This window comes from Emydura macquarii, unplaced genomic scaffold (genome assembly GCF_026122565.2).
Source record: "Emydura macquarii macquarii isolate MOO-44397 ecotype Brisbane River unplaced genomic scaffold, CSIRO-AGI_Emac_v2 contig_2422, whole genome shotgun sequence".
NCBI classification, from domain to species: domain Eukaryota; kingdom Metazoa; phylum Chordata; order Testudines; family Chelidae; genus Emydura; species Emydura macquarii.
Window position 1 is genome coordinate 40,562,046 of NW_027132559.1, and position 24,255 is coordinate 40,586,300.

The following is a 24,255-nucleotide window of genomic DNA, read 5'->3' on the forward strand; positions in this document are numbered from 1 at the left end:
ACATACTGTACAAACATATATGAAATGACAGTCCCTGCCATAGAGAATCTACAGTTTAGGTTTGAGAGTAAACAGGTGGATATTTAAAAACAGAGGAAGAACAAGGTAACAATGATATTATGATAAGCAGTGTTAGGAGTAGGGTGCTGGAGTGTTGAGACCACTATTTATCTTGATGCTCATAATATTATCATATCTGCATAGTATCTGCCGGTATCAGGAAGCGTAGAATTCTGAGGTGGGATTTAGAAGAGCACAGTGAGGTGGCTTTCTGGATGGGCCATGCATAAGGAATGGCATCAGAGCAAGAGTAAAGGTATTGGTTCGGAAAATTTGACAAATGGGCAACTAACTCTGGCATCATTTTTGGAGGGGAGGCAGGAGTCAACATCCCAATAGCAAATAAGAGATAAAGGCCTTAAAAATGAAGGTAAGTAGTTTGTATTGGCTGTAGTGGAGAAGGGGAAGCCAGTGGAAGGCTGCAAAAAGAGGGGTCTGACATTTTGTAATCAGTGAGCCAGGAAAATAATTTTTGCAGCAGCATTTTTTCTGGGGCAAGATTACATTTGTCAAGGCCAAAGAGAAGGAAGTCACAGCAGGTAAGATCCAAGAGGATGAGAGTAATTATGAAGGAATTCTACTGCTGCAACTGATCTTTCTCCTGCATTTCTTTGTCATTCTGTATGTATATTTTTTCATTTTCTGCATGTTGCAAGAATCAGAACTGTTGATATGGACAGAAACTTTCACTTTTTTATTTGTAGGGACCATCAGAATTTAAGATCTCTTAGGCCTGGTCTTCACTAGAGAGTTTTGTTGATCAAAGTCCGCTTTTTTCAGCAAAATAGTGCTGGTTTACACAATGCAATCACCCACCAACAAAACTGACCTGTTTTTTGACAAAATAAAACCACCATGAGGAGAGGCATAGAACTTTTTTCGGCAAAGTTTAAGCGACAGAACATTAGTGTTGGCACTGCCCTTGGTTATATCGCTGTAAATGGCCTCTGGATTTTATCCCACAATGCCCATCGTGACGGCTCTGGTAAGCAGTTTGAACTCGGCTGCCCTGCAGCCATCGGCTCCTCCCCTTTCAAAGCCCTAGGAAGTTTTTAAATAATTCACCATGGAGAACTCACTCCACAGCAGCAGCAAGCGCAATCCTTCCTGCTGCAAACTACAGAGAGGGGTGTAACTCCTGATGTGCTGTGCAGAGCCAGGGAGGGAGGTGGGGGCTGTGCCCTCTTGCCCCTCCGTCTCTGCTGAGCTGGGATGGGGAGACACTGGCTGTCTCTGGAGCAGCTTCTGCCTCAGGATTGGTTGCTTCCAGGTGTTGCTGTATGAACTTAAAGAGACAGCGTGCGGGCACACTCATTGTCCCCCAGCACACACAGTCTGTGTCTCTCTGTTTCTCTTTCACTCACTCACTCCCTGTCACACACTCTCCCTCCCTCACCCCACACACTTCTGTGGGCTTCTTGTGTTTGTGTTCAGCAATATCAGTTTGGCTGACAGCAGTTTAAAAGCACCTGTCAAACTAGTAGGACACTAGTAGGACATGGAACAATGGGATTCAGAAGCCTTCATCATATGATGCTGTGCCTGCCCCATGAGGCATTGCAAACCCTTCCCAAAACACTCTGCACGCAGTTGCACGGTGGGAAAGCTACTCACAGTGCACTGCTTCCTGTGTCAACAAAAGAGCTAATAGTGTGAATGCACTCCAGTGACACAAGGAAACACATGCAACAGTGGCTTAATTACAGCAGTGGCTGTATGCCGGCAGAACTTGTGTCGACAAAACTTTCTAGTGCAGACATAGCCTTAGCTATAGAATATAAAGAACTAAAATCCAGGTTGGTTAATACATGAATATATCTTCTTTTGAACACACTTATAGGCAAGTATATTTAATACAGCCCAATATAGAGTACAGTCCTAAGTCAGAAGTGTATGAGACTTTTTAATTGTCATTACAAATGGCAGTTCAGATTTTCATTCAGTAATTTTTTATATTAAATGTTACTAGATGCAAATTGATCTTAATAGATTTTAAGGGGAGAAGGGACAATAATGATAATCTAGTTTGACCTCCTGAATAACAAGAGCCATTGAATTTCATCCAGTAATTTCCACATTAAGTCCACAACTTCTAGTTGAGCTAAACCATATCTTTTTAGAAAGATATCCATTCTTGATTTAAATGCTAGAAGTGATGATTGATTACCTTAGGTAGATAGTTTCAAAGGTTAATTATTCTCACTGTTAAAAATTTGTCCCTTATTTCTATTCTGAATTTGTCTAGGTTCCGCTTCCAAGCACTAGATCTTGTTCTACCTTTGTCTGTTATATCAGGAGCCCTCTACTATCAGAAACCTTATCTCCATATAAGTACTTACAGACAGCAATCAAGTTATCTCTTAATCTTTTCTTGTATAAACTGAAAAGATTGAGTTTCTCACTGTAAGGCCAGACCTAGAATGATTCTAGTAGCTCTTTTCCCAGCCCTTTCCAGTTTAATACACTATTTGATATGTGGATACCAGAGCTAGACACAGTATTCCAATAATGGTGTCACCAGTGCCATAGTTAGAGAGAGTACCAATTCCTTGCTTCTAGTCAGTATTCCTCTGTGTATTCATCCAAGGATTATGTTAGCCCCCTCTTGGCCACAGCATTGCACTAGAACCATTCAGCTGATTATCCACCATGGCCCCATAAACCTTGTCAGAGTCACTGTTTTTCAGGATAGTCCCACATGCTGTAAATGTGATCTTCACTCTTTGTTCCTAGTGCGTGACCTTACATGTAATGGTATTAAAATGCATGTTGTTTGAATGATCCCAACTTTTTAAGTGGCCCAGATCACTTTGTGTAACTTGACCTTTCCTTATCATTTACCACTCCACTAGGGACTACTACCAATGATTTTATTTTTTTCCAGATTCTTGATAAAGATTTTGAATAACATTGAGCCAAGAATAGATCCTTGCCAGATCCCACTAGAAATGCCTCCATTCAGTGATGATTGCTCATTAACAATTACTTCTCAATAATTTTCAGTTAGCTTTTTAAAATCAATTTAGTTTGTACTATATTGATTTTGTATAATGCTACTTTTAAAATCAGAATATTGTAGAGTGCTAAATCCAATGCATTACAGAAATCTGAGCATATTATGTCAGCACAATGACCATTACCAACTTAGCTTCTAATATTATCAAAACATAAGATCAAGTTTATAGTCTGAGTCCAATTTCTGGCTGCTGTGTCTTGGAGCTCTTGTTCCTTCAGCACTCGAGCTTTCGTAGCCATGGTCCTGGAGCATGCTCAATCAGTCTCTGGGAATGGTACATGTGCAGTAGGGTTACACCTATGACCTGTGTGGAGATGTCACATGCTCAGTGTGGTCAGCACTAGGAGCTGTGAGAGGCCCTTACATGCTCAGTGAGGATGGAATCTTCAGAGATTTTGGTTATTAAGCTCTACTGTGTGAACTCTGATTTTTCAAAGGGTTATAACTTGGCCAAATTTGAGCTGGTTTTCGTAGAGATAGGAAAAGGCACACTCTTGACAAAAAGGCCACCGCATGAACAATTTCAAGTCTTGCTCTGAGGAATGGGGACAGTAGAGCATTTCAAAGAAAAGGTCTCAATAAATTTTTAACATAGGCAAAACATGTTTTTCTAGCCTCCTTCTCAGAAATGGCTGACCCGTTTTGGCTAAAAATTTCCAAAGCAAAAGTCAACTTGGAGCAGACACCCAGCATGGAAAATTTCAGTCCAAATAGTTCTAGCTGGCAAACTTGTAAACAACTGAAAACAGGGTCATATAGTGGGAAGCATCTGACGACCTTAGTAATAGACATTGCTACCAGCCCAGTCTATAACATTTGACTCTTTAAGAGGTCAGTTTCCCAGAGCTGAAAACTATTATGAACAAAAGTGATTGGGAGAAAATACTTGAAGTGTGAATGATGATTAGGAGTTGGTTAGAAATATTTTACTAGATGCCCAAAATGCCACAAGTCTGCAATCAGGAAGAAGGCTGTGCCAGTTAAAAACCATCCTGGTTAAAAAGGGAGGGGAGTGAAAGCAGCAATAAAAAAAAATAAAATAACTCAATATATTTTACAAATGGGGGAAAAAACAGTAGATTGTAGCAATGACTATAAATCAGAAGTTACACAATGCAGACAACTGATAAGGTAAACATATTAATGAAAAATATTATGGCTATTAGTGTTAGGCAATAAATAATTTTTTTTTTGGCATGCCCATCTTCATGCAGTGCTGTGAGGCCCGCTGGTGAACAACCACTGTGTAAATACAGAACACTGGTTTTTTTGTTGGTTTTTAATAAATGGAACCCAAGAGTGATAAGCACTAACCTACACTCCTCTTCAAAGCCAAACACAGAATCTCAAAATCTCTGTGTTCAGCATTGGCTAGCAAATAAACTGAAACACATGCTTGAATGTTTTTAAGTTTTCTTTAAAAATAATAAAAACTACATCATCACACACACATAACTACTTGGAAATTATATGAAAAAAGTTGAATTAGAAGAACATTAAGTTTGTAAAGTGAAATACTAACAAGTTAGGAAAGACCAAATTAAGTTAGTATTTACCATTTGAATTCTGACTCCTTAGTTGTATTTAATTACATAATCATACTACATTCTCCCCCCCCCCCCAAAAAAACAAAAACAAAAACAAAACAAAACCTATGATTTATTTAGTACGCAACTTGGATAATGAATGAGGCAGTGTTAGGTAGCAAATGAGGCTGTTTGTCTGTAGAACACTTGCTTCAGTCACTGAGGAAGTTGGGAGATGGAAGTTGGGAGATGTGTAGTGAATGAGTCAAGGGGCTGTAGACAGAGAATTGTCTTGTAAATTTGCTAAACCACTCAGAACTTGAAGAACTAAGTTCTATGTCTAGCTTTGCCACAGATTTCTTATGGGATATTGGACAAGTAATTTAGACCAACATTTTCAGAAGTAGCCAATGATGGTATGCTTCTCAATTTCTGTGTTACTAACTCCAGATGCTCAGGACTTTACTTACAGGAGTACTGAGCACTCTCCATTCTAGTTTAAATCAGTTGGACCTGGGGGAGCTCACCAACTCTGGAAAAAGAAACCAGACTTAGTTGGATATGCAGAAATTAAAGTGTACAAAATTAGTGGACGTTTTGCCCGTAACCTCTATGCCTCAGTTCCAATCTGTAAAACAAGGATAATACCTCCCTACCTCACAAAAGTACTCAGATACTATGGCAATGACTGCCTTAAGGAAAACCAGGAAGGTAATAAAAGCTGGAACTGGCAGGAAAAGGAAATTCCTTTCCAGCAAAAAATTGCATTTTTGACAAATGTCCTCTCAAACCAGGACAAAACATCAAAGATGGAAATGTTTAGCTTTCTAGTTGTCTGTCTAAAAGGCTCTGGTCAGAGCCTTCCAGCCCAGCGGCCAAGGAGTTAGAAGGCCCAGTCACTCAGCCTTCCCCAAACTCCTGCAGCTGGAGATGCACAGAGCCATGGTACTCAGCCCTACCACCTTTTCCCAGCCCTGGGGCTAAATTCAGAGAGCCTAGCACTCAGGCTCTTTGGCTCTGGAGCTTGGATGGAGGCTGAAAGGTTTCCTGCCTTTCCAATCCTGGAGCTGGGGAAGAGGCTGAGAGCCGGGGTACTCAGCCTCAGCAGCCCTCCTGGAAAAGTTTGGTCAATTTCACTTTTGGCAAAAGAGTGGAAAATTTCCTATGGAACATTTAAGTTTTGCAAAAAGGGCACTTTTTGTCAAAATTAGTCAGATGAAAAATTTTCAACCAGTGCCAATAACAGTTGTTTAATCAGTGCAGGGTTTAGAGGGTGTATAGTAAATAAGGCATGGGGGACACAGTGATGTTACCGACAGGTAAAGGGATCCCCTGATTACCAAGCACCACACTGAGAAAACAGTTTCTTAACTATTTACAAGTTTATTTGGGGCCAAAGGGATGTGGGGTTTTATGAGGGAAAAAAGAACAATGCATATAACAGAACTATCTACTTTCCTTAACAGGAGGATTAAAGCCGATTAGAAGAAGAACAATAGACACACAGTACACTAAATAACGATTATATGAATTTCAAAATTATAATCAACTTAATATTACTAATACCTGAAAACTATAACAAGAGTAATATTTAAAATCTTACCACCATGAGGAACAGGGTCATGACGCCTGACCAATGGGGGACACGAGAAAAGCTCGGGTTCAAAACTCGGACCGGTTGCATTCGACTCGACTCTTGGCCAGCAGAGGACTCGGGGGTGGGAAGAGGTAGCAGCTCCAGGTGATCAGTCTGGTGGGCCGACAGGTCTTCTGCCAGACCCGCCGAAATGCAGCAGTATTATACACTTGGGCTATGCTTTGTTCATGAGAGATGTGCAATATTCGAAACAGCTGATGGCTGCCCTAGTTTGTGAGAGATGTGCAGTATTCGAAACGGCCGATGGCTGCCCTTGGCTTTTAGCAACATTCCATTGTTTGCCGTTTCAGATGTGCTATCTTAGGTGTGTCAGTAAAGGTCCTGGTAAGGTCAGGCCTCGGGTTTACTGTAATTGCCGAGCGGGAAGGGGAAGGGGCGAGCGGGGGCGAGTGCCAGTCACTAGATGTTATACTGTTGCCACAAATGAATGTTAAGGATAAAAATTATTGATCAGATGCTTCACCATTCATTCAGCTGTCAATAGTTGTGTGTGCATTCTGGTGAATGTTTAGTTATTTTTTAGAAGGGTGAGAGAAAAAGGTTGAGAAAATTACTTAAAATTCACTAGAAAGTGTGTAAAAGCTTCCCAGACCGATTGTTTGAAAAATCATCACTTGGAAAAACTCAGGCATCCCCTACCTCTTTTCTGTTTCTGCTGCCTTCTGTAGGCAGTATGACTCACCGGCCAGCATGCCCCTGGTGGTTGTGCTGGTGTGTCAGGCTCATGTTTAACCCTTCTTTCTCATTGTCTTTCCTGCCCTGGGGTGGTCTGCTGCTTCTTGTGACTCAGCCCTCTGGCCGGGTCACTTTTAGTCCCAGTCGTCCGTCGTCGTCCGTCCCGTCCCGTCGTCGTTCCCCCCCCCGAAAACTCAAGTACAGCATGCTTCTGGTTTCTTCAACATCAGGCTTTTTAGGCCTGCCAGGCCTTGGCTCTGTGGTCTCTGTGCTCCAACCCCACACAGGCTGGTAGGGGAACCCAGGCCTATTCTGTATGCTGGGTTCCAGCCCAGGACCCTGCATGCAGTAGATTTTATGAAGCAGAGATTGTTTAGACTCTCTGCTGTGTCCCTGGGCTACTTCTTACAGTGCCTTGCAGTTAGACCTTTTTCACATCGTTTCCCCAACTGATTCTTGCAGGACTCAAAACAAAGGGGATCCAATCTAATTGAGGAACGAAAGAAACAAAAAGGTTCTGCACAGCCCTTCCTGCCCCAAAGAGGTTCTGACACAGCTGATCCTTCTTCCCAGCCCAGGCACCTTCATGGCAGTCTCTAGCACCAGCTCAGCCTGCCTTTACAGGGCTAGCTCAAGAGATCTATTCACTCTCCCAGCCAGCCCCCACTAAGCTTGGCTTTTCTTTTTACCTTCTCAGTGTTGCCAATAACTGCAGGTGTCAGAGCAGGGCAAAGCTTATTGCACCCACAGGCCTCATTAACCCCTTCAGGCACAGTGTGGGATTAATACACCACATCACATCTCCCCATTCCTCTCCTGGGATTGGCCTCTTCTGCTTTTCACAATTCATTTCCGTTTAATGAGTCTTTATTGGCATGACAAGCTATTCAACTGTTGCCAAACTATAAGAAAAAGACAAACCCCTTGTGTATCTGTTGGAGATGGCTATGACCCACTTAAGATAGGTATACACACTGTGTTTTGAGGGTTGACCTGTGTCTGTTTGTCATTTTTGTCCATTCTTCATTCAGTAGCAAGTTACTATGTAGCATGCACCCCGCTGCTGTCTTTCCTTTATCTCAGAGTCAGGCACAATTTTCCCTTCTCACTTTTTGATGAGAAGTTTTTTTGTTTCTGTTAACTTGAAGAAATAAACTTTCTTGCATTTCATTGCATTTTGGACAGTGAAGTACAAATAGTCTCTTTCTCAGTCTCTTCTTTGTCATACAGGCTACAAAGTTGCTCTTCCTCAGACTGTGCTTTATATCTGTTGGTTTGCACATCTAGTTTGTGATCATTGATTCTGTATTTGCAGAGCCTGCCTTAGTTTTTCACATTTTACTATAGTGAGATTGTTTGATAGTTTTGCACACGGTTCTGCAGAAGTCTAGCATATTGCTTTTTTTATTTGTTCTTCTCAGTGATTGGTATGTCGATGGTCTAGCATCATGAGTATTTTTTGGTATTGAGGGGTTTTTTTTGTGCTCCATTGGTCAGGAAGTTATGTTTGTTAGACCCAGGGAGCAAAGATTTATAGAAGTGGATCATAATTTCATTATAATGTCACAAGAGTGTCACTATTGTTAGGTTGCATCATGACATCTGTTTAAGAGGACATAGAAAGGTCCTCCTTTAATTTGACATACATAGTTGGATTTCTTTGAAATTTGATGTGCCTTATTGCAATGCAGAGTAGCGTTAGTAGCCCAAATTTGGGGTCCTTTGCCCAAGGAGTTCCTGAGTTACAGGACCCTCCCAAAAAACTATTTTGTTCTGCTGTTTTGTACTGTTAAACTGAAAGGTACCAATGAGTAGCTGAATTACGGAGTTCTTGGTGTGTCTGAACTCACCCTTCAATTAACAGATGTAAGAACAAGTTAATCACAAGCCCCCGCCTAACACAAAAGGAGTTTTGAACTTGAGTGACTGGAGGATACTAGAACTTGTGAGACCTGCATGACAATTTGATTTTGGGGGAAATGTAATCAAAGTATTTGGGAGGGGAAAATAGACATATGAATGTTTCCTGAGTAAGAAGGAATATTGGGGGCAGAGGAGTGGTGGAATAGAGGGAGAGGGGTTTGGAGCTGCAGTGATAGGTGGGAGATAAATGGCAATGGATGGTAAGAAAGAGAAGTTGGGAGCTCAGGTGTGGGAGACATGGCATGCCCAGCTCTGGTCTTCCACCTCAAGCACCCTTCATTCTCACATCTGCCAGTGCAGCAACTCCCACTACACTGCATCTCCGCCAGTGCACTGGAACCCTTTGCACCCTACACCTCTGCCAGTGTATCCAAACACTACATGAAAGCTATTAATAAGTATTGGGAAAACATTAATTGGGAAATGGGTGTGTTCATGACTGACTGAAAAATGTGTACTGTAGTGTTTCCTGGAGATGGGCAACATCTGTTGGAAAGTGGTCCGAGGACCTTTCTCTCAAATGTAAAATTATTTTGGAACAGAAACCCTGTCTGTAATTTCTCTTGCTGTCTCTGCCACAAACTCCACCATCCAGCCATTGTGAAACATGATCAGGAACACTATGCCACTGTTGTCAACATAGTACTCCTTTGCTCCAGGCACTGCATGTGAGTCAAGTTATCGGAGGGAGGGAAGTAAGGCCATAGAAATATTTGTATACCTGGGAGTGATGACTTCAGGGAGATGTGTTCCTTGCCTTCAGTGTGGATGTCTGGATGCTATAGTGGAAAGGTGCCAGGTTGGAGGGGGGAACACACTGAATGGGTCAGGGCATGGCTGGAGAGCTATGCCAAAGCAGGGCTGGTGGGGCGCAGCTGATGTGTATGTTGGGGGATGTGTGAGGTTATTGCTCAAAGAGGGAAGGTGATGTGGACAACCTTTTTTTCCTTTTTGTTCTTTAATGGTGTTAGATGGAATCCTGTGGGTGACAGTGAATGGGCTTGTGAAAGGAGGTGAAGAGCTTGTACATTTCAGCAACTGTGGGGTTGGCAGAGTAAAAGTATGTGTGTAAATGGGGTGTACTGGGGCATTGCTGAAAGGCAGCAGAGTTAAGGTTGCCTGGGCACTTCCTGGTTTTCAGAAGTTTGAGTTTTGCTCATCTCAATGATCTGCAAAGGGATGACATACCAACAACAAACCTAAACTCTGCATTAATATAGCTTTCTTCAAGTAGTGTCCCTATACGTGCGCCACTGTAGATGTGTTTGCATGCCTTTGGTAGAAATGTCTGTTGTGTCCGCACATGCACTGTCTCCCCTTGTGCTGTGCCAGAGGCTAGCCAGCGCACCCAGGCTAGCCATCCTCAGTTCTTTCTCAACCGCCTCTGTCTAGAGACAGAGCATTTAGCAGTGCATTAGCGGATCGTTAAATTCCCTTTCAACTGTAAATTTTTTACTTTGCAAACTTCCATTTTGATTCTCTTATCTTTTTATTTGGCCCTGCCTTTATTTAAAAAAAAAAAAAAAAAAAAAGAAGAAGAAAGAAAACAAAAGAAAATACTTTGTTGTGTGTTGTCCCTGGTGGGGGGGGGGACCCCCTGGACAAGTCACAGACAAGCACTCTCAAATGCATTTGTTGCCAGAAGATCTTCTTTATGGAGACAGCTCTCTGATCACAGCTCTTGGCCTGCCGTGAGTCTTCCCCACAACCTTCTACATTGAAGGACAGCGGGTTGAAAAGACGGTCAGAGGACTCCTCTCGTAAATCAAGGGAAAGAGCAGAGAGCCATTTTAGCGAGCCCAGGGATAATTTAAAGCGATCTCCATCTCGCTAAGTATTCTTGGCAACGCTGGCACCAAGACAATCTGGTGCCCAGGCCTCCTGCAGACCGTCAGGTACCACTGTTAGGCCCATGGACCCTTTGGGTATGGGCACTGAAGCTGCGGTACGCACAGACAAAGGCAAATGCCCTAAGACACTCCCGATATGTGACTCCATTTTGGTACCGTCAGTAACACCGACCCATTTGGCACCAGAGAGGTTGACCTGGGCGAGATCCCCATCACTAACACCAGGGTGGTCAGTACCTAAATACTGCCAGCACTCTAAAGATCAGACGATTTTAGAAGGCCTTGATTCTCTGCATCCTGGTACCAGTGTTCCAGAACCGTGCTGAAGCCAGTCAAGAGACAGTTCCCCATATCCTGCCCCACTGTTGTTGAACGAGAGATCAGAGAGTGAGCCAGATGAGGTTTCTGTATACTCCTCCCAGGCTCCATACGGGACCCATTACCAGCAGGGTCCGAGCATGTATTGCCAGATGGCACCACCACCATTCTGGTATGTGCATCCATGGGCACCTCCACTAGGCCTTATGCCACTACAATGGCCTTATTGGGATCCCTGGGCAGTGCACCAGCAACTAGCCTCAGGTGCACCAAGCATGAGCCAGAATCCCCTTCAGGCATGCTTCCTCAGCCGCAGCATCACAAGCCTCTGTTCAAGACATCCAGGAGCAAAAAGGGGAGGCAGAGGAAGAGGCCATGCCTAACACCATATTTTCCTCATCCCCGACGATGCAGTCATGCTATTACCACCATCTTGGGTGGATGACTTCAGGCAGTTTCAGGAGTTGGCAAAAAGGGTAGCCGACACCTACTATATACCCCTGGAGGAGGTGCAGGATACCCATCACGAGCTGATAGATGTTCTATGTGCCTCAGCTACCTCAAAAATATCCCTGCCAGTCAGTCAGGCCTTCCTGATCCAGCCAAGATGTATGCACACCCCGCTTCAATAATCCTGACCTGCAAGCGAGCGGACAAAAAGTATTATGTCCCCACCAGGAACTTGGAGTTCCTCTTTACCCGCCACCCAGCTCCATTGTGGTGGACGAGATCAACTTCCAGGATCAGCAGTATCACTCGAGAAACACACCATACAACAAGGACTGGAAGCACCTAGACCTTTTTGACAGGAAGGCATACTCTTCAGCCTCCCTGCAATTCAGAATTGGCAACTACCAGGCATTATTAGCCAAGTATGATTATATCAACTATAATAGACTCAGTGACTTTTAATGAGAAATTGCCAGAGTCGTCTTGGTATACTTTCAAGGCCATTGTCCAAGAGGGACAGTTGGTGGCAAAGATAGTTCTACAATCAGCTCTTGATGCAGCTGATACGACAGCCAGGACCATCTCCATGGCAGTGGTGATTAGGTGAGCGTTGTAGCTCCATCTTTCGGGGTTCCCGAAGGAGGTGCAGACACAGTTGAAGACTTTTGTAATCAGTCTGAAGCATCTTGATGCATGAGATGTAGGAATGTGTGATTTTAGTATGTGTTCAATCTCCATGTCTCTCTAAGTTCAGGGACTATTTTCCAAATTAAACTGTAGGGTCCATGTATTGCAGTAGGTTTCAAGAAGTAAGTTTCTGTGGGAGGCCATTTTTTGTAGGTGATAGAATGACCAGGTCTTCAGCATACAGCAGACATTTTATTGCACCTACAGTTTCATCTTCAGCAGGCATCTCCCACTAAGCAAAGCTGTGAGGCAGATACAGGAGATGTGTAGAGAGTGGAGCATGGGTGGTCATGCCTAATGGTTAGAGTCATGCGCCTGGAGCTAGAGTTGGGGTCAGGGTTAAGTGCCAAGCCAATGGTTAGAGCTAGAGAAAAAGTCAGGTGCCAGGCAAGGGTTTGAAGCTGGAGTCAGCATCAGAGGTAGGGCGTAGCAGCAGGGACCTGGCACAGTGCAGGAAAGCAGGAACTGGGAACAGACCAGGGTCTGGGATAAGGAGGACAGGAAGCAGGCACAGGCTGGGAGGTAGGAACCAGGAACAGGCAAGTAGGCAGGGTCCAAATTAGAGCCAGCCAAGGATTCCTCTAGTCTCTTGGACTACTTCCTGTGCCTCTTTCTGGTTTAAATAGAGCTTCCCAGTGAATCGGTGGGGCTGGACATCTCCACCAATAGGATCTTTGTAGTTGGGCTCTTTGCAGGCTAGGACTTCACTGGTCCCTTTCTCCAGTCATTCATATGAGCTGCTGGGTGGTGGCCAGGCTCTGAGCACTGGTTAAGGTTCTGCAGGCCCAGGTCTGAGACCCATGATTCCTCACAAAATGTGGCTTGCAGCTGAAAGTAATCTTCTTTAGGAGTATTACACAGCAGACTGTCTTCACTCCACTCTTCTGGTCAGGGAATGATGGTTGTAGCAGTGAGCCGTCTTCTTTCCCCTAAAGCTTTTGTATCAGCACTGCTTCTTCCTTCCCAGCTGCTCTGTTTGCTTTTTTCCTAATTTCCTTCTCTTCCTCCCAGTGCCCTACCGTGCTGTCCTGAATATAGCAGCTGGTAGAAGGAAAGAAGTAGAAGAGAGGCAGCTACTAGCTGCAACTCCAGTCCCTTTAGGGAAGACCCTTCTTTCCTCTCCCCACCTTGTCCAGAGGCTCTCATACATAGGGAAAAGGAAACTCATAGTGTTTCCCTCCCTCAGTCTCAGGCAGAGGCTTAGTGAGAGGGCACAAAGAGTTGGAAAGAGAAAGGATGGCACTGCAGGGTTCCATCTCTTCCAACTGTTCATTTTTTAAAAAATTGATGGGGAAAAGAAGGTGCCCCCACTTTCTTGTATCTACCATTGCATTCAGCAACAATGAGTAAACACATTAGCTGGGTTTTTCATCTCTGAACTTTAGAGATGACAACCGAAAAAGGTGGACTGACCTCTCTCGTAGGGTTTGTTCTTAACTGGGATAAAAGGTGATTTTAACAGCTATATGGTCAAGAGCCACCATCTTCCCTGAGGGCAGTTTGATTTTACTTGTATTGGGAACAAAGGAAGGGCATGAACATTTTGAAAGTGGGTGTCTTTGATTAAGGGAAACTGGTGGCTTCACTCCAATTGAGAACAGTAGGAGATGTTAGTCATTTTGAAAGAGAGCAGTTCTTCATTGATTTCTCTGTAGCAGAACATTATTCATCAGACCTGCTAAAGAAGAATATTTAAGCCATGAAAATTAATGGCAAAAATGATTAAAGGGAAAAAAAACTATTAATCAAAAAATTTACAAAATCTTCAAAATGTAGCCATACATGAGATTTCAGTGAGTGTTAACTATGGGAAGTTTGACGAGTCTGCCTTATTTCTTTAGCAAGGTCACTTGAGCCCAAACAAGGTGGTCTGATAGAGGATGCTTAATTTCTTAAGTCATCCATATTTAAATTAATGACTCATAAACTAATCAATTTACTTTTAAATTATCAGAAAATTAATTCTTTATTCAGAGTAAGTGCTGTAATTTTGGAGAGGCTATGTTGTGTTATCTGTATATAACAAAATGCAAAACTGAACTCAGCCTTGACTATGGAAAAGAAAAGCCATGATTCCATAATGTATAGAATGCCTTTCATCCTTTTAAAAAAAAAAAAAATCTGTGTAGGATTAATCATGCATTGCTGAAATGTAGCCAACTCTTAGGAAAAAATAGTAGCCATTCTGTATCAGCAACACTGCACTATAATTTTTAGTTTAGTAAGTGAAGAACTTCTACAACTGAAATTACCAGGGATTTTTAAAAAAATTTGTTTAAGATGTAATGCAGTTGCTAAAGGTGAAATTTGGCAAGTGCAACAAGGTTAGCACCTCAATGATTGTGAAAAGTGAAAAAGTATCACCAGAGCCTTGGTTATTCCTCCAGAAGGAATCTCTATTCACTTACTATAACATGAATCAAAAAAAGTGTTTTAAAAGCTGCATATCCATATATACTGTATTTTAGTAACATTATTTCTGACAGTTATAACTTTATCATAGAATCATAGAGTTGGAAGGGACTTCAGGAGGTCATCTAGTCCAACCCCCTGCTCAAAGCAGGACTAATCTCAGCTAAATAATCCCAGCCAGGGCTTTGTCAAGCCGCAGTTTAAAAACCTCTAAAGATGGAGATTCCACCACCTCTCTAGGTAACCCATTCCAGTGCTTCACCACCCTCCTACTGAAAAACTTTTTCCTAATGTCCAACCTAGATCTTCCCCACTGCAATTTGAGACCGTTGCTCCTTGTTCTATCATCTGCCCCCACTGAGAACAGCCTAGCTCTATCCTCCCTGGAACCCCCTTTCAGGTAGTTAAAGGCTGCTATCAAATCTCCCCTCATTCTTCTCTTCTGCAGACTAAACAAGCCTAGTTCCCTCAGCCTCTCCTCATAAGTCTTGTGCTCCAGCCCCCTAATCATTTTTGTTGCCCTCCGCTGGATTCTCTCCAACTTGTCCACATTCTTTTTGTAGTGGGGAGCCCAAAACTGGACACAGTACTCCAAATGCGGCCACACCAATGCCGAATAGAAGGGAATAATCTGCTGGCAATGCTCCTAATAATGCAGCCCAATATGCTATTAGCCTTCTTGGCAACCAGGGCACACTGCTGACTCATATCCAGCTTCTTATCCACTGTAACCCCCAGGTCCTTTTCTGCAGAACTGCTGCCTAGCTCATTGGTGCCCAGTCTGTAGCTGTGTATGGGATCCTTCCTTCCTAAGTGCAGGACTCTGCACTTGTCCTTGTTGAACCTCATCAGATTTCTTTTGGCCCAATCCTCCAGTTTGTTTAGGTCCTTCTGTATCCTATCCCTACCTTCCAGGGTATCTACCACTCCCCCTAGCTTAGTGTCATCTGCAAACTTGCTGAGGGTGCAATCTATCCCATCCTCTAGATCATTAATGATCATTTATGGTAGAACAGGTACTGTATTCCATATGATATAAAATAGCAAAACAGAATATTTAGTGTATTTCTTCAATAAATTGTCAGTGTAAATTGCACATGCACTTTAGATGCCAATATCAGAAACCCTTTGGAATGCAGTAGAATTGAGCATTAAGCATAAGAGTTTTATAAAGCTGCTCAATGCTGATTGCACCCCAGTTCCTTTCCACTGAAACAGAATCTTAGACTCAACAGACGTGAGGACAGAGAATGGGGAGTGGAGATCTGTACAACCATAATTACTATATGTTATATATATTTTTTCTGAGTAACCTTTCTTTGAAAATTGGCAGTATTAGGAGATTAACTTGCAGATATGATCCTCACAGAATGTGGATCTCAGGAGAACTAGTTAAATAAAATTGCAGGATGAGTCTTTCAAATTGGACCTCCAGTTTAAATATCTGAACTCTAAGTAGCAGCTTTGCATCTCGTTTTAATACAAATATTTGTAAGACATACCATATAGGCTGGATCCTTATATGAAAATATTCTAAAATCTTCAGAACCAAAACTATCAAGTTCAAGTTGAAATTATTAGTATCACAGAATTGGTTCAATTTGATTTTCCTGAAGAGCCTTGGTAGTAAAGCAAAGACATACCGGAGCATTTGTGTCCATCCAGAAATAAGGTATTTGTGAAAGTGCCAGCATGTGTGCCTCCTCTGGAACAGTACTGAAGGCATTGTGTGTTCTCCCATTTGGCAATGTTTGAGGTCCCCTTCCCCTTCCAGATCTGAAGGAATTACAAAATGTTTGCGAGACCTCTCATGAGAGTTGTATCTTTAGCAATCAGAGTTGCCATTAAAATATTGTCCTTGCCAGGCAGATGGAGAGGCAAAGGAGTGATTGAATGCATGATATTCCATTGCCAAAGCTGTGCACAGCATTTTGACACAGTGGTGAAGAATGAGTTCTTCCTTATCATTTTGTATAATATTATGGGGGGGAAATCCACCGATGAAGCATTAATGTTGGAAAGCCAAACACTCAGAAGTTAGAAAATACCAAAATTAAGGTTGCCTGGGCAACCTTAATTTGGCCCCTTTCTCCATGGAGATGTAATCTCAGAGTATTTTTTTCACAGAGCCCCTGCCTCATTTAATGTACAGCATGGACAGTGCTTACTGAATGAGCAGCTATGCAATATTTCATTTTATTCTTATCATTCAGTGTGTGGCCTGGCCCCATGCGTAATTTAGTGCATCATTCATCCCCTGCTCTGAATACAGAATGATTTTCCTTGTGGAGGGTTTCTGTATGCTCATCTGAACATCTGAATTCTTTACATACGTTAATGAATTTATCTTCTCAACACTCCTGAGAGGCAGGGTGATGGTGGTATTCCCATTTTACAGATGGGGAACTAAGGCATAGTATCCACTAATTATGGGTTTCCAGCTTGAGATGCCTATGGCCTGATTTTTCAAAAAATATAACATTTTATAACATTTTATTTGTTCAGAGCACAATTCTTATTGACTTCAGTTAGGGCTCTAGGTATCTCAAGTTGAGCACCCAGAAAATGAGGAACACGCACTTAGTGGTCACCTGTGAAAAGCTTGGTTTAAATGATTTGCCTAGCATCACATAGGAATTCTACTGTAGAGGCAGGGTTGAATTGACATAACAGTCTCATTCACACCACAACTCTGAATCATTCCCAGAGCAGGTCCACTCCTGTGGAAAAAAAATTGTGATTATATAATTTAAAGACTGTATCATAACGCATAGGCAAAGGAGTGGCAAATTAAAGTTATACAGGCAACCGTAATTTTGACATTTGCTAACTTTTGAGCAGTTGACTTTGCAACCTTAATGTAGTATTGTGTATGTAATTTCCTAGGGTTTTAAAAAGCAGTCCTATGGAACTATAGTGACTCCCACATGATTTTTCAGCAGGGTTAGAACCTTTAGTTCAGTACAGACCTCTGCCACTGAGCTAACAAAGTAACTGATAGCAATAGTAGATCACCATCCTCTGTGTGTGCCAGCCACTAGAAGGAAATGATACACATCTTTTGTCAGTGGGTTTTACAGATATTTGCTGACAGCAAAGGAATATTGAGATTCAGGAATCCTAGATTCCATATGGAGGTTCTGAGTGTAGTATGCTGTACTGGTTTCAGATCCTTTTATCTTTGGTCCTCAAGTCTGGCCTTTGTCTTTCACCCCACTTCCTCCTTCTGTCCTCCATCCTAATCCTAGTCCCTGCTGCTTTGGCCTGTACTTCTCAGTTCCTCACCCCATCCTCCCTGGCTCCACTTTCAACCTCCTTTGACTCTACATCTCACTCTCTCCCCAGGATCTTTGTCCCAATCTCCATCTCCCTCATCACTCCAAAGGCCTGCTTCCTCACCCTTCTTCACTTCAGTCAGCTAGCTTCCGCCTCTTCACACCAGCAAGAGAAACATTGAGAGCACATCAGAGTCTGCCAGCTCTTTGTTTCTGTGCCTGGCACCACTGCATCCCCTGGCAGATGAGGGGAGTGATTGCAGAAAAAGTCAGCCATTGCAGTCATGGGTTGGAGCATTCTCTGAGCAGACAAAATCATGAGAGAATTTAACTAACAGACTCTAACAAATCTGTACTGAGTATGTGCAAACTGATATTTTCAGGGGTTCATAATGCTGCCAGAGTTGGTGCATTTTTGTGGGGATAGCAAAAAGCACTTCCCTGACACCAAGGGGTGGCTTGCCTGCCAAATTTCAAGTCCTTGCTCTGAAGCATGGAGGAGCTAGAGCGCCTCAACTAAAAGGTTGTATGAATCTTTTAATCTCGGTGAAACAATATTTTTTTCCCTAGACTCATTCTGAGAAATGGCTGAACCATCTTTGCTTTAACTTTCCAGAATCATTAAGTCTGAGATAGACACCTGTCATGGAAAATTTCAGCCCAAACAGCTAAAGTTTGGCAAAGTTCTGAACAACTGAAAACGCAGGGTCTTTTAATGGACAATACTGGGCAACCTTAACTATAGGCTGCCCATGCCACTTATGATATAGTGTTAGAATATAGATATTTAGGCCTGCCTGTAAAGGCCTATTATTTTAAAGTATATTCTGATCACTTAGTTAGTTATAGGAGTATAGAAACAAAGAATCAAAATCACAGATCTCCTATCTATGGGCCTTCTCTCACTGTGACAGTCTGAGGCCTTGTACTTTGGGTAAGTAAAAACAGAAGCATCAGGGGCAGCCGTAAGCTGGGAATCATGCGGTCTCAGCCGGACAATTCAAACAAATTACATTAAAATAAGGCAATACTAGGCTGTTAAGAAGGTGATCCAGTCTAATGCCTCCAGGTAAAGAAAAGATCCTAGAATGTTTAAAGAAAACTTCATTTGATAGCATTCTATCTGGTTTTTAAACATTTGTCAACAGTTGTGGTTTTAGAATTTACACTTTGTCTTGTTTGGTCATTATGGTACCCTCTTCTGATAATTTCTGTCTGATTCTTTGATTTTCTGTCCATTGCATAAATAATTGTAATCAGTTAAGGTGCGGTATGATTGTTTAGAGAATTGTTACAATGTGTTTGGATTGATTCAAGAATTATCTTGTAATATTTTAAAGAAAATGATTGGTTAAGATACAGTATAAAAACTGAGGTCAAACAGGGAGTGAGAGGGAGGAAAAATTACTGGTGTGAAGAATTGGAATTGATGCTCACTTGATTACCCCAATAAACCCATTGAATTGTCTGTCACTGGACTCTGGACTTCTGCTTCTGTCAGCAAACCAAGAACTGAGGGGTGGGGGTTCCTTAACTCATTTCCACAGAAAATTGTTGACATCAGGAATTTAGCAAAATTCAGAAAGGGTTTGGACATGAGTATGGATAACAAGAATATCCAGTGTTGTCATAATTAATGCTAACAAATTTTAACGAATAGATTACACATTATGCTTTAGGGTTGAAGCCAAACTCTATCTATTAGAAATGAGGAGGTTTCTTGCACCTTCCTCTGGAACACGTGGTGCTGACCATTGTCAGAAACAGGATACTGGACTAAATTGATTGATTGATCCAGTATGGCAATTCTCATGTTGTTATTTTCCTAACAATATTTCCAATTTTGGTGTTGTCAGCAAATACTGTTATTCTTCAGGAAAAGCCATAATATAGGTCAACATATAGATGGCACAAAGCACAGTTAAGGTGCACCCAAACAACCTTAACATGACCCTATAGAGATACCATGAGCAAATGAAAAAAAATACTTTTAATCTAATCTGGGACTACAGACACTGTTATGCTGTAATCATAATTGTATGATTCTTGTGTAGCCTCGCTGCAGGGCAGAGTTAAGGTTTGGGTGCCTTTACTGTACATTTCCATGTCTTGTCTTGTTTGGATTTCTTCTAAATTTAACCTTCACTCTATTTTCTGGCTTAGTAGTGTTTGTTTCTGTTGTAATTATAAAATCTCTGTCACGTTTTTACCCTTAAATTACTGATATGTACTCAACTTTAACTCCAGTTTGATATAGTTTTTATCTGGGAAATTAAATTGTTAATATTTTGGCTGATCTGAATGTCTAGTGGCAGCTCAAAACACTGCCATATGGGGGAATCAGGTGTCAAGTTCTGAACTCTGTCCTCAGTTCCTAGGCCTTCAGGGATGAGAGCGTTTATGGTAAGAGGGAATGCCTTGTATCATTCTTTAGTGGAGGTAATGTTGACTGATTTAGAAGGCATTTCACATCCATCCTCTCTCACTGTGGAGGCAGAAGGATGATTTCTGCACTATGAGAAAGTCAAAAGTGCAAGATAGTGACTTTCCTTCCAAACTCAACAAAACACATTTTTATGTGGTCAAATTACATTTAAACTTCAGGAGATTTGACACAAGTCAGTGATATTAAGAAACAGTCATATTAATAAGATTTTCAGTATGAATTTATTTGTTCATTATTTCAAGCTTGTTTTAATTGTTGATTACTTCCAGGCAAAATTAGGTAAAAGACTTTTTCTTCTGATTCATTATGACTGAGGATTTTGGGGGTGGGGTGGAGGAGGTATTTACAGCCAGAGGGAAAATTCCTTGTAACATGTGACTCAACTAGAAGAACAAAGGAGTTGCCAATAATCCAGTATTTGGTCCAATTAAAATATTTACTGTTTATATTTTCTTCTTGTTTCAATAAGATGGACTTCACATATTCATATGAACATGCAGCTAGACTGACAGGCACTTGCATGATTTTGCACACTACTGCATGCTGAGGCAACTGCATCTGTGTTTCGGTCTAGCAGTAAATGCTTTCTGCCTTCAAGCTGAAGCTTATTTAGCTTGGCTTATCTGGTGCTGCTGTAGCAACCATCAGTCTCCAGGCAACTGAGGCACATTGACCTCTTGGTTGAACTGAATGTAGCACTACTTCAGTTTAGCTGCCTGAGACAATAGTGATGGTGCTGAATGTGAAAAATGTGAAATTTTCTAGTCTGTATGCTGTGAAAGGGAACAAAAATATTTAGGTGAAATTGAATGTTTAGGTATGATTTTCAAAAGATTGTAAATCACTTTGTATAGTGAATCGTCTGTTACAAGCTGCAAAGTTCATTTCTGATGCAAAGTGCTTACAGGCCACCTATAAAATGTAGTGTATTTTGTAAGCATCCTTCAGAGAGCAGTAATTCTCTGGACTTGGTTATTGCGGATGTTTGTTTCATTATTTGAATAACAACAATTTTTTTTAGGAATTTAAAATACCAATGTCTATTGAAAAACCAACTCACTCATTATTACTGATATTTTGAAATTATTGTGGAATAATTATAAATGGATTGGGGTATATTAAATACAGATTATTTGTAGCATTATTAGTGCATCTCTCATTAAGTTGTCTTATTTTGGAATACCTGTATTAAGAAAATAAGACTACTACAAAATATAATTTTGATAGCAGGATTTGATTTAGCAATAAAAACACTATCTGGTACCAGCCAGGATAAAGAATTAATTTGGGATTCGTAATCTATAGATTATTGGTTTTAACGAAGACTGGTTTTCTTTTAAGTTTTATATTATTACAATCAAATTTATAAAGCAGATACTGATGAACTACCATGAGATAGTGAGGTGGAAGGAATAGGGGAAAAAACTGAGGTAAAAGGGAATCTAGAATATTACTCTGAATAAAAGATCAATTTTATTTAGGTTGTGAAAGAGATGGAGAATCCCCAGAATGTTACGCCTGTAGGCCCTCATTTTGAAAAAGTGTGTAAGTTCTACTCCAAAAGAGTTTGCACCTGATGTGATATTTCAACATTACATTTTGTTATAGTTAATTTGCCCATTTGTAAAACAATTAGAGTTGAATTAATGAATAATTTACAGAATATCCAGTTTAGTTAACATAGAAGAGATCAGTAAACCAGTAATACAGTTGAGATTATAGATGTTTCACATTATTGGAAGATAGACCTTCTACCCTTGTGGTTTTTAATGATTTGATGTGCCCTTGTTGTACAGTGGGCAGAGGTATAAATTAGTTTCTGTAGGTGTGCCATTAATTTTTCATTTTGCCTTTCAGATCCCACTGTGTTTCCCAGTTGTATTCATTCTTGCCTCTCTTAGAGAGTATTTGAGTGCTTTTGTTTGAAGGGGTAGGGGCTTTTTCATTTAATTGAAGGATTTATGCCTGAATTTAATCTAAACAATTGATTTCTCTTAAAACCAGCATTTGGTTATCTTTTTATAGATAAAATCTTCATCATGGAATTATTTGCCTTCTCTGTGTTGTTATAAAAAAATCAATATAGTAGTTTAATTATTTAAAATCATATTGAGGAATATTCACAGTTTGCATATAGTTAAAATCTGATCTGTATTTTAATTTGCATATCAATAGAAACGGCCTCCTTGGTTTAGAAGTTGTCTTCTTCACTTTTAAGTAGTATGAGACTTCTGTTTTCATTTGTCTAGCATATTCTAATAGAATTATCTAGTCAGATTGTTTTATTTCAAATCATTAAACAGTGAAAAAGCTTGCTTGTCGAACTTTTCCTATGGATAGGTCAGCCCAGTTGTTAAAACCAAACCTTTGCTGTTGATGGAAAACTTTTGCGGCTTTGAAGCACTTGAGTGAGGGGGAGTTATCTTTTCGGGTCCGGATATTTCTTTCAGAGAGGGAATAACTACAGGCTACAGTAGGTGTTTGATTTGTTCCCGTCTGCTGACATAGAAGTGATAGTGGATAAAGTGGGATTTGCTTTAGGAAGTACATGCTGTTCCCATGTTCAGTCACTGGAAGTGCTGTAGGTTCTTGCACTGAAGAAGCAATAAGATGGATTGTTCTAAAGTTTATTGTGAAAATGGATGAAAATTGATAGAGAAATTAACAAGACAAATTAAAGTGTTGGCCTTAGGTTTTCAACAGAATAACAAGTTTCAGTCCACAAAGCAGTTTGGTAGACACTGTCTGTTATATGTCCTACTTTACTGCGTACATTTGGAATGTTGATATGGTGCCACTAGGAAATAAATGTTGAAGCATTTACGTGCATTTAACTTTTTTTTAATGTTGGTTTTCAAATCCAGCTGTATTTCTGGCTATCAGGAAAATACTAGAAGTTGTAAGCATTTTTTCCCCATTCTAGATTGTGCCTTTAAAACATATCCCTCGCTTGTGGTGAGGAGTTCCAAAAGTGATGTATTGCAGCAAGTACCCCAAAAGGAATTCAGTCTGACTCAGCCAAAATGTATTCTGGATTTCCCTGGGAGTGCAGGTTGCTACAGCAGCAATTTAGCCACCCTTTTAATGGAATAGTGTGCTAACCCCACGTGAAGTGCTTGCAAAACTGCGAGAGGTAGGGCCACTAATAACATGGAGCAGTGGGTTCACTGCCTAATGAAATTATAGCTGGTCCTCATACATCATCAGAGCCAACCATAATCTGGTGCTGAATTTGTTGTTGAAATTTGTAAAACAATAGGGATAACTGTCACATACATTGTTTTATCAGACCTTTTTAAAAAAGGAAAAAAGTGGTGAGTCCAGAAGCAAATTTCAGCGGATATCAGCCTACATCTATGTATTTCAAAATATCATTTTTGAGTGACACTTGATAAACTGCTGCCTGTATTATTCCTTTCTTTTTAAATGTTAAATCTAGATTACAGTACTTGGAATTAAAATATTCTTTTTGTACCAGAAATTTTGCAATGTCTTCCAAATCTAAGGCAAAACTAATAGGCAATTTATTTTTAATTACTGTGTGTTTTAAAAATCCATAGAATTGTTTTGTATAGTGTTTCTCCTTTTAAAAGTTTGTTGATACATGATTGGTGTTGTACGGTCAGCATGATTGCTATAATTCATAGAAACAGTAACAGAAAGACATCAAAACATGGTTATGAGTGCTTTTTGTCACAAGACTTGCATTAAAAATGTGAACAAAATAACAGAATTAGTCCATATTATTATGGCCTTGAATATACTATTTTACTGTTCATATTTGAGGTGCATAGGCCTCAGAAGTAAGAATAAATCATTTTTATTTTAAGTTTTTAAGAAAAATTCCATCCCTCATTTAATGACAAATATATTTGGACTGAAATAGGCAATGAAATTATCTTCCATTTAACTTTAAAGAATCACCAAAATATTGTGGTACTAAACTATTAGCAATGACTA

The 24,255-nt window shown here is 40.8% G+C and overlaps 1 protein-coding gene across 4 annotated transcripts in view; it reads left to right on the forward strand.

Moving 5' to 3' along the window:
- MLLT10 (MLLT10 histone lysine methyltransferase DOT1L cofactor) overlaps positions 1-24,255 on the forward strand; it is a 213,016-nt gene that overhangs the window by 166,557 nt on the left and 22,204 nt on the right. The gene's annotated exons all lie outside the window — the stretch shown is intronic.